The sequence below is a fragment of the Nomascus leucogenys genome, chromosome 7b (genome assembly GCF_006542625.1).
Source record: "Nomascus leucogenys isolate Asia chromosome 7b, Asia_NLE_v1, whole genome shotgun sequence".
In the NCBI taxonomy this organism is placed as follows: domain Eukaryota; kingdom Metazoa; phylum Chordata; class Mammalia; order Primates; family Hylobatidae; genus Nomascus; species Nomascus leucogenys.
In genome coordinates this window covers 13,565,513-13,575,646 of record NC_044387.1, presented here as the reverse complement: position 1 = coordinate 13,575,646, position 10,134 = coordinate 13,565,513, and positions in this window count along the sequence as shown.

Here is a 10,134-nt window from a genome sequence, read left to right as displayed (position 1 = left end):
AATAACAGCCTTTTCTTGAGATGCAATTCGTAGAGTTTTCTGTTCTTCAAATTCAGTCTGCTTGACGAGTGGTTGTAATTGACGTCAATCAACTTTATATCCCGCCCCCGCTGCGCCTGAGAGTCCCGAGATAAAGAAGCCTCCACGTCAGGCAGCCAGAAGCGGTGATAAGAAAAGCTTCCTGATTGGTCAGAGTCTTGCTTGACCCATCTTCGGGAGGAATAGGGATTCGCTACTCCCGCTGTCCTTCTAGAAGTGGGTTCGCCTACAATGGGGCAGTTTGGGCTCTAGGCGGTCTGGAGCGGCGCCTGCGCAGTGGGCCAGGCCGCTGCTGTAGAGGCCGTTTTGACTTGATTTGACTTCGCAGCGGTTCTCGCGGCTTCCCCGGTTCCCGGGTTCTGCACAGCGCGGCTATTATAGTGCATCGAGAAGTTCAGTCCTTGCCCCGCATCCCGCAGGGAAATCTCATTTTAAAAGCCCAAAGATGTAATGAGCGTTAAATTCTAAAATATGAATGTGTTTTATTAAAGGGATGTTTGTGAACAAAGGCAGAACGAATACACTTTGATGGGGCTAAGCGGTGAGACTCGGAAACTTGAAGTCGTACTTTCCTCTTAGCCCATTTACTCTGCAAAAGGAGAATGCATCACTCACCTCGTTGCCCGTCACTCAGGGAGGCTCTCTGTGCGCGTTTACCGGATTGGGGGTGCCTCTTGCACGTGGTTAGGGGGTCAGAGACCTAAATCCCTGGCCTGGACAAGTCACTTCATCCCTCAGCCTCTCAGGATGGGCCTAGGAGAACCCGCCTTGTTGGGTGGTTGTGGGGATGGAAGGAGAGAAACGTATGAGTGCCTGGGAGATAGTAGGTGCACACGTGATTGTGGGGTGGATGGGAGAGCGGAAGCTTATCTGGACAGATTTGGTTTATCATCGTTGTCACTGGTTGGCCAAGTGTATCCCTTGTTCTCACTTTCTTGGGGCCCCTGGGATTCTGATGGCTCATGCTGAAGGGAAGAGCAGCCCCTCAGCAAAGGTGCCTGTGCGAAAGTTCTACATTCTCTCCAGACGCCTAGAACATTCCACCTCTCCACCACTCTGCATCTCAGAGTGGCTGCCAGCCTTGTGTGGGGGAATAAACATACACACTCTATGAATGACTGATGGTTTCGGCCCCGAATCCAGAGTAAATGCAAGTTGTCTGAGATGTTCTTTCCTTGGGATTCATTCCTGGTGCTGCGGTAAAGGTCTGTTTCTCCTTCATTTCCCGTAACTGCTTTTCTTCTTTGGTGACATCACGTGAGTCTGTCTCAGACACCCCAGGTCTGAGTGAGCAAAAAGCCTCTTTCTGGTCTTCTGCCTTCCTCTTGCTGGCTCCCCTCCAGGCCAACCTGTTCACCATGAGTGACCCTGTTAATCCCTTAAAGGACCCCATTTGGTGAGTCACCCTCCCAAGGCAGCTCCACGTAGCTAAGACACAGACACACATCAGGGCAGCCTCCGAAGCCTCGGTTCCTTCATTTTGCACAGTGGGTAATGACAGAGCCGGAGCATAGCCATCTTGAACAAGCACTGCCATTTTAAAGTTCTCTTTGATCAAAAACTGCCTAAATCCAACCCAAAGGGCATCAGCCTAATGGCTAATGTCAGAATGACCATAAACCACAAGTGACATCTCCAATCAGAAACATTCCAACCCTAAGATAACACCTCCCCACCCCCGTCCTGCAGACCAGAGACATGCCAGCCCCGAGATAACCTCCCCTCTGGTCAGAGAGATGTCAGCCCCAACATAACCCACCCTTGGACCAGAAACATTGCAACCCCACAGTAAACTTCTCCTCCACACAGAAACATTCCAAGCCTGTGATAAGCTCTCTTGCCCTAAAACCTTAAATACTCTTAGTCTGTAAGAGAGAGCACTCCTGACTGAAATTGGCCAGAAGCCCCTCTCAGGTTTATTCTCCAAAATAAACCTGTATTTAACTGTTGAGCCAATTTTCATGTTTCTTTCCTCTTTCTTTAACTCTTACAGGTAATAATCACACCTGCCTCACAGGGCTGATCTCTGTTCCCCACTCACTGTCTCCCTTTTGTTGCTGCTACTCTGTGTGATTTTAGTCAGCATCATCATAAGAGCATTGTGGAACTTTCCAGAGAGATGGTAAACACTTGTATGGTGAATTCTGTCCCCCTTCACCTCATGGACCCAAGGGCCTTCTATATATTTCTGTGACTGAAGGTAAGCTGAATGACTGAGAGTCACTAGGTTTAAGGTGGTCAGAGAATTTTGGAGCCATGGGGGCTCCTGAGCAATTCAAGTTATCCCATCTCTGAGCAGCTCTAATAGTCACAGCTGGCCTATGTTGAGCACAGACTTAAGGCTGGCCTTGTTCTAAGTGATTTTAGGGATTAATTAATTTCACATTTATATTTGATATTCACGATAACCCTGTATCATCCCCATTTGATAGATGGGGAAACTAAGGCCCAAATGCGATTAAGTGAAATACCGAAGGTCACCTAGCTAGTGAGTAGCAGAGCTAGGATTTGAACTCCCTCTCACACTTCCTAAATAGCAAATACTTATTGAGTTCCTTGCAGTAATAACTTGCATTGATTAAGCATTAGATGCGAGGCATCTGCTAAGCACTTCACATCCTCTCTCCTGTATAAAACCATGACCCAGGGAAGTGGAAACTCTCATTCATTTGAAGAAAGGAAAGAGCCACAGAGAGGCCAAGGTCATGTAACAAGTCAGCCAGATTCAGAACCAGCCTCAGATCTCTTGACTCTGGGAACCAACGTTTGTTTCTTTGTTTTCCCCCGTTATACAGCATAGTCTCTCCGTTTTCACTAATTAGCTTTTCTTGAGTGCCTACCATCAGCCAGGCATGGTGTTGGTTGCTGGATCCACTGAAGGGTGGGGATGACAGAGCCCCAGGCTTTACCTCTGGGTGAGGTATCACGGCAATGTGGGAATAAGGGCCCAGGATTACACACTATTCTAGAGGAGCCAGGAATCTGGATTTTTGTGTGAAATCCCCTGACCTGTTAGTGTTGGCAATGAACTTAAATTTAAAACACTGTAGCTGCAGTAGAAACCTCTGTTGACCGGTTCAACGTGGGGGCTGCTCATCTACAATCTTTGGTAAAGAAAGGAAGACCAACATGTGGACAAGTCGCTGTGCCACAGGTGGATATGGGACTCCCTATGTACACCTTGAGGAGCATTCCTAACCCTGGGTGGATGGAGAGGGAGTCGGGAAGGATATTCTGGAAGGAGAGCCTTGTAGGAATTTGTGAGGTGGACACAGGGGAAGGCAAATGCTGGGTGGATGGGTCAGCACATGCAAAGGCTCAGAGCTCTGGGAAGGCAGCAGATGGAACACATGGTGGAATGGCAAGATCCAGAGTAGAATCCTTGTTTGAGGAATTAATTCAACAAATATTCTGTTGAGTGCTTGCTAAGCACTAGGACATAGAGGTGGACAGAACCATCCAGCCCAGTAGAGCGGCAGATGATCAAGCAATAATGATCTATGATTGCATGTAGTCAATGTTGAATGGGGGGGACGTGATGCAGAAAGAACAAATACTCTATGCTCTGATCCCTGGACTGGCACACCAGCAACACCTGGGGATTAGTAAGAAAAGCATTTTCCCAGGCCCCACCCCCGACCAGCTGAACACTGGAGGTGGGGCCCACAATCTGCTTCCATAAGGCCTCCTGGTGACTCCGACAGATGCTCATGTTGAGAACTGCTTTTCTTAGCTAATGCCAGGACCCACCTTTATCTACTCTATTGGGTCATTTTACTGTTTTTCAAGCTCCTCGGGAACGTTCCCACTGCAGGGCCTTTGTATGCACTGTTCCCAGTGAGGCTGTATGACTCTCCTTCATGATCTTCAGATCTCAGCTCAAATGTCATGGCTTCAGGGAGCCCTCCCAAACACACAATTTAAGCATCGCCCCCAATCTGTCAGTCTCAATATCCTTGACTTACTTTACTTTCTTCATAGCATTCACTACTACCAGAGATTACACAGTCCATCCCTCTGTATCCGTGGGGGATTGGTAACCACGGATATCAAAATCCAGGGCTACTCAAGTCCCCTATATAAAATGTTGTAATATTTGCACAAAACCTACACACATCCTCCTGTATACTTTAAGTCACCTCTAGATTACTTTCAATAACTAATACAATGGAAATGCTATAGAAATATCTGTATACTGTATTTTATCTGTATTATTTTTATCGTTGTATTGTTTTTTTTTATCTTTGCAATGTGCAGTTGGTTGAATCCAGAGATGTGGAACCCGTGGATGCAGAGGGCCACCTATATTCCATATTTATTAGTTTATTTGTATGGTATCTGTTGCCCTCCACTAGAAGGTAAGCTTCATGAGAACTGACACTTGGTCTCTTTTGTTCACCCAGTATCTAGGACAGTCCCCTGCATGGTGAGGCACCCAGTAAATACTTTTGAACGAATGAATGACTCTCATAGGGTTTACCCTTCCGGTTGTGTATTCATTCATTCAACAAGCATCAACTCTTGAATACCAATTTTTGGGCAGGCAATGGGCTTACTGCTGGGAGATGTGCAATGACCATTCAGATGGGGTAACCTGATCCTGGGTCCTCTCCCACCCGCAGCCTGCACCCCTAGCTACACTCATATGATCTGTGGAAGAGGAAGGGTTAACAGTGCTGCTTCCCAAAGCCAGGGACTAGACTGTTGGAGCTGATTACTGGGGCTTTGGGTAAGAGGGGAGTGGAGGGGCAGCTGCTGACAAGTTGTTCCCAGAAATTGTTCAATGATCCTGGGGTTAAACACGTCCTGATATCCCTGAAGAGCAGCATGCGGATGAGCCACGGCTCCCTGCCAGGGACAGCAGCAACATTCCACACACAGCACCAGGGCTGATCGTCCCCACTGCAGGGCCCAAGCCCCTTCGCCATTGTGCCGTGACGGCCAGGGGGTTCTCCTTCTGCCTGGGCCCCATCACAGCCCCTTCATTTATAGGGTGTAGTAGCAGAATTGTTGGCTGGAATCCAACAGTTGGGTAAATAGGAGGTTTTAGGGGAAATTAAATAATTGAGAGTGATTCTGCATGAATTCTTAAGAAGAATATCTTTCATACATTAAAGCAGATTTGCTCAAATGCCCTCATGTCAGAGGCAATGCCAAAAAGAGAGTGCTAATAGATTTGTAGAAATTTTATGTATTTAGATCAGGGTTTCCCTACCTCGGCACTATTGACATTTGGGAGTGAAGAGTTCTTAGTTATGGGGGCTGTCCTGAGCAATATAGACAGCATCTCTGTCCTCTGCCCACTAGATGCAGAGCAAGCTCCCTTGCTGAGACCACCAAAAATGTCCCCGGACATTGCCAAATGTCCCCTGGGGGGCAAAATCTTCCATTGAAGAGAAGCACTGATTTAGATGTATGAACCCACTGAATAAAGGATATTGATTTTGCACTTGCAATCTACAAAGCCTTGGGGCTCGGGCTTCCTGGGCTTGAATCCTTGTCTTGCCACCTCTCCTCGGTGTCTCAGTCTCCTCCCACCTGCTCTGGTAGGCGCTTTGAGGCTCAGAAGAGTGGCCACATGCAAGGGGTCCCCAGCACGCCTGACACGTGGTAAGACTCAGTGAGCACCAGTTCTGATGAACAGCCACTGGGGTGGCCATGACTCCCTGGAGGAGGATTTATAATGCGGTGGTGCAGTTCTGTTTTACAATTTCCTATAACGCACTGTCGCATCTGGTGCACTGCCTTCTCTTGGTAATGACCTTTGCTGTTCTTTTTTCCACTGTTCACGTGGGCCTGGTTGTTTATGTCTCCGCTGATGCAGTACTTGGCGGTGGCCATCTCAATAAAGGGCAGAGGAAATGGAACTGACTCACCTTCTGTGCGCCCGGAATGCAAAGTGGAAGCTGAGCTGTGGCCTCGGCGGGGCACGGAGGCCGCGATGTCCTGATTCTGTCAGCAGGGGGCAGCAGCAGCCGGGAAAATGTCTGCTGCAGGAGGGCGGAAGGGCTGCCGCCTTTTGACTTATTTGCTGCCGCCTTTATTTAAAGTTGAGCAAATCATCCCTCCAGAGCCACCCGGAGGCCCCCTTTAACAGCCCAAGATACCCCATCTGCAGAAGCCAAGAGCTGCTTTTCCAGAACGTTCCGCGTTAGTGCATCTCTGTCCATTTGCTCGCCAACTGAGAATAAGAGGCTGAGACATCCCCGTGGCTCCTCCCTTTGAGGCGCGGTGCTTTGATTTACATCCTAGAGCCAAGGGCTCCTGAGTCCTGCTGGAGAGTTTTCGCACCTGCTGCCGTCCCTCACTGCCCCCTTTCCACACTCCACGCATAAAGCCTGTGTGGTTGTGTTCAAGGAGGGCCAAGGAATTCCGAGTGCCCCAGGCTGAAGTTATGTCAAATTCTGCTAGAGGCAAAGTTGAGTGGGTCCCTGACACTCTACCCTTTTTTTCCCTTCCCCGGCCCTCACTCCATATAACACCCTGCAGCTGCGCGACACAGTGCCCTTCCCAGACCAGCCCTATCCCGGCAGCTGCACCCACCACGCTCAGGGCCCATCTTAGTTAATTCCTCACCTCATGCACTTGGAAACTTAACAGCCCAGTTTCATTCTCGCATCATGCCCTGGAATGCGCGTAGACATCCTGGGTTCCATTTTCCACCCAGCTGCCAGCATCGTCCTTTACAAATCTTAATTTCGGATAGGTAATCTCACCCCAAGATTCAACATTTAAAAGAGAAAATAGAGAACGTCTCCTCCGTCCCGCCCCTGACAGTTGCTTATGTACCCTTTCGGAGAGATTTTACATATATCCCAGCACAAAAGCACATACACATTCTTTTTTTTTTATTTTCTTGAGATAGAGTCTTGCTCTGTTTCCCAGGCTGGAGTGCAATGGCACAATTTCGGCTCGCTGCAACCTCCGTCTCCAGGGTTTAAGCCATTCCCCTCCCTCAGCCTGCCGAGTAGCTGGGACTACAGGCGCCCGTCACCACGCGTGGCTAATTTTTTGTATTTTTAGTAGAAACGGGGTTTCACCGTGTTAGCCAGAATGGTCTCGATCTCCTGACTTCAGGTGATCCGCCAGCGTCGGCCTCCCAAAGTGGTGGGATTACAGGCGTGAGCCACGGTGTCCGGCCACATACACATTCTCATTCTTTCTCTCCTTCTTCCCTCTGCAAATAGAAGCCAGCACCCACACTCCAGCATTTTGCTTTTCCATCTAATGTACTTTGGAGTGGCCCCATGTCTGTACTCAAAGTGCCCTCGGTTTTTTGTGTGGCTGAGTCTCGTTCAGCTGTAAAAAGTGATGCTTCTAAATATTACCGCATTTCCACTGAAAGTCCCCCAAAGGCTTCCCACTGTGCTTGGGAGAGAGTCCACCTTTCCCACGGAGCTGTCAGGCCTGGTGAGTGGGCAGTGCCTCCTCCCTGGTGGGTTTCATCTGCCCAGCAGCTGGCTCTCTGCATCCTCACACTTGACTTGCCCGTTCTGCCTGAGGGCCTTAGCCCTGCCGCCCTCACTCATCTAGTTAACTCCTGTATGCCTTTCTCAGCTCCAACATCATTTGCCTTCCACGTCCTGCACACTCTGGACACCAGTGGCAGTCACCACCACTTGTAGTTACTGGCGGGGCACACCACTGCAGGTTCTAGAGCCAGACAGATCCCTGGGGTTCAAATCCCAGCTCTACCACTTCCTTGCTGTGTGACCTTGGGCAGCTGACTACACCTCTCTGTCCCTGTTTCCTCCCATGTGGAATGGGAGCATGGATAGATCCCTGGTCCTGGGGTTTTGTAGTGGGGATTAAATGACTGGCCAGGGCAAGCCTCCACTACCTGCTGGTGCAAATCTTTGAGGGAGGACCATGTCTCCTCGGCAGCCATCATATCCTGGTGCCTGGTTGATAGTAGGAATTCTATAAATATGAGTCAAAATGACTGCACTTTAGTACGGGTCTCTGTAGGAATCATTGTCTTAACCTACTGGTTCTCAAACTGAGCCGCTCGTGATACTAGTCAATAACATAATAATAACAGCCAGGCTGGGCGTGGTGGCTCACGCCTGTAATCCCAGCACTTTGGGAGGCCGAGGAAGGTGGATCACCTGAGGTCAGGAGTTCACGACCAGCCTGACCAACATGGTGAAATCCCGTCTCTACTAAAAATACAAAAATTTGCCAGGTGTGGTGGCTCACACCTGTAGTCCCAGCTACTCAGGAGGCTGAGACGGGAGAATTGCTTGAACCCGGGAGGTGGAGGTAGCAGTGAGCCGAGATCGCGCCACTGCACTCCAGCCTGGGCAACAGAATGAGACTTTATCTCAAGAAAAAGAAAAGAAAAGAAGAGAAGAAAAGAGGAGAAAAGAAAAAAATAACAGCCCACCGTCACTGACCCAGGCCAGGCTCTGTCCTTAGATTGTGTCATCTCACTCTCACAACCATCTGGACAGTCAGGTAGCATCATAATCTCAAGATCCCTATTTTATAAGTGAGGAAACTGAGGCACAAAGAGATTAAGTAGCTTGTCAGAGGTCACACAGTAGCAGAGCTATGAGTCAAATTCAGGAAGCCTTCTAGGAAACAATAAACATTTGATAAACATTGTCTTAACCCAAAGATGCTTATCTCTGTGACTGGGGGAAGGGGCTCTGCCTAATTCTATTCTGGGCAGATATCCAGACCCAGCTCAAATGCCCCTCCTTCCTCCTACCTCCAACCCTGCAGCGCATGTCCTGATTTACACCTGGACTCTCAGAGAGGAGAGGTGGCTGTTCTACCCACACCAATCCATCTAATTAAGGATTTGCAGACCCTGATATCCTCTCCAGCCAGTGCCCTGACTGTTATCCCCTCTGAGCCTTCCACGTCTGCTGCCCTCTGCCACCCCTACTGCCCACACAAGCTCGAGCCCTTCCCACATCTCCAAGGGAGACCGTCCCTTATTCCTGCATTTCATCCTTGAAAGTATGGCTCCTCCAAGGACTTTCCAGGCCCTCTTTCATTCCCTCACCTCCACTTATTCCACAAACCATCTTACCCCAAACCTGTGTCAAAGGTCACTCATGGCCGGGTGCGGTGGCTCAGGCCTGTAATCCCAGCACTTTGGGAGGCCGAGGTAGGCTGATCACTTGAGGTCAAGAGTTCGAGACCAGCCTTGGGCAACATGGTGAAACCCTATCTCTACTAAAAATACAAAAATCAACTGGGCGTGGTGGCACATGCCTGTAGTCCCAGCTACTCAGGAGGCTGAGGCAGGATAATCACTTGACCCCAGGAAGTGGAGGTTGCAGTGAGCTGAGATCGTGCCACTGCACTCCTGCCTGGGTGACAGAGTGAGACTCTGTCTCAAAAAAAAAAAAAATCACTCCTGGCTGGGTGGTCATGTCCAATGCCAGGCTTTAGGATAGGGGACACTTTGCACTTACTATGTGCCAGGCCTGCAATAAGCACTTAAGCCTCATGGTAACTGCATGAAGTGGGGACTATCATTATGCCCATTCTACAGATGAGGAAACCGAAGCACAGGGACGTTTAGCAATATACTAGCCATGAACCCACCTTCTTAGCCACTGGCCACACTATCTCCGATGGAGCATCTCTGCAGAGGTGGCACGGCCTCTCCTTCCTCCCGGCATTCCTTTGCCTTGCTTGGAGACCCCTCTTCTCCTGCTTCTCTTCCTGCCCCTTCCCCCTCCACTGGGCTTTCTCCCATAACCTGGAGGTTTCTCTGCTCCCTGCTCCTGAAGTGACTCCCCTAGGGCTCATCCTGACCCTTCCTTCCCTCCAGGGGCTTCCTGGTGAGCACTTTCTCTGTCACTTGACTGACGGCAGTTCACTTGATATGGCTGGGCTTGGGACAGTAATACCTGTAACCTCCCTCTTCTTTAAAGAGTTACCACGAGGGTCAAAACTGACACTGCGTAGTGCCTAAGCGTGCTTTGCAAACTGAAATGCTGGACAAAGGTAATGGCTGTCACTGTTACCATGATCAGCTCCGTTCAGAGGTTGGTTCCCTCATCCTCTCCTCCAAATATTTTTGGCACAAGTCATCAGCACCCAAATGTGGCATCTGGGAGCTGGAATTCAGAAGCC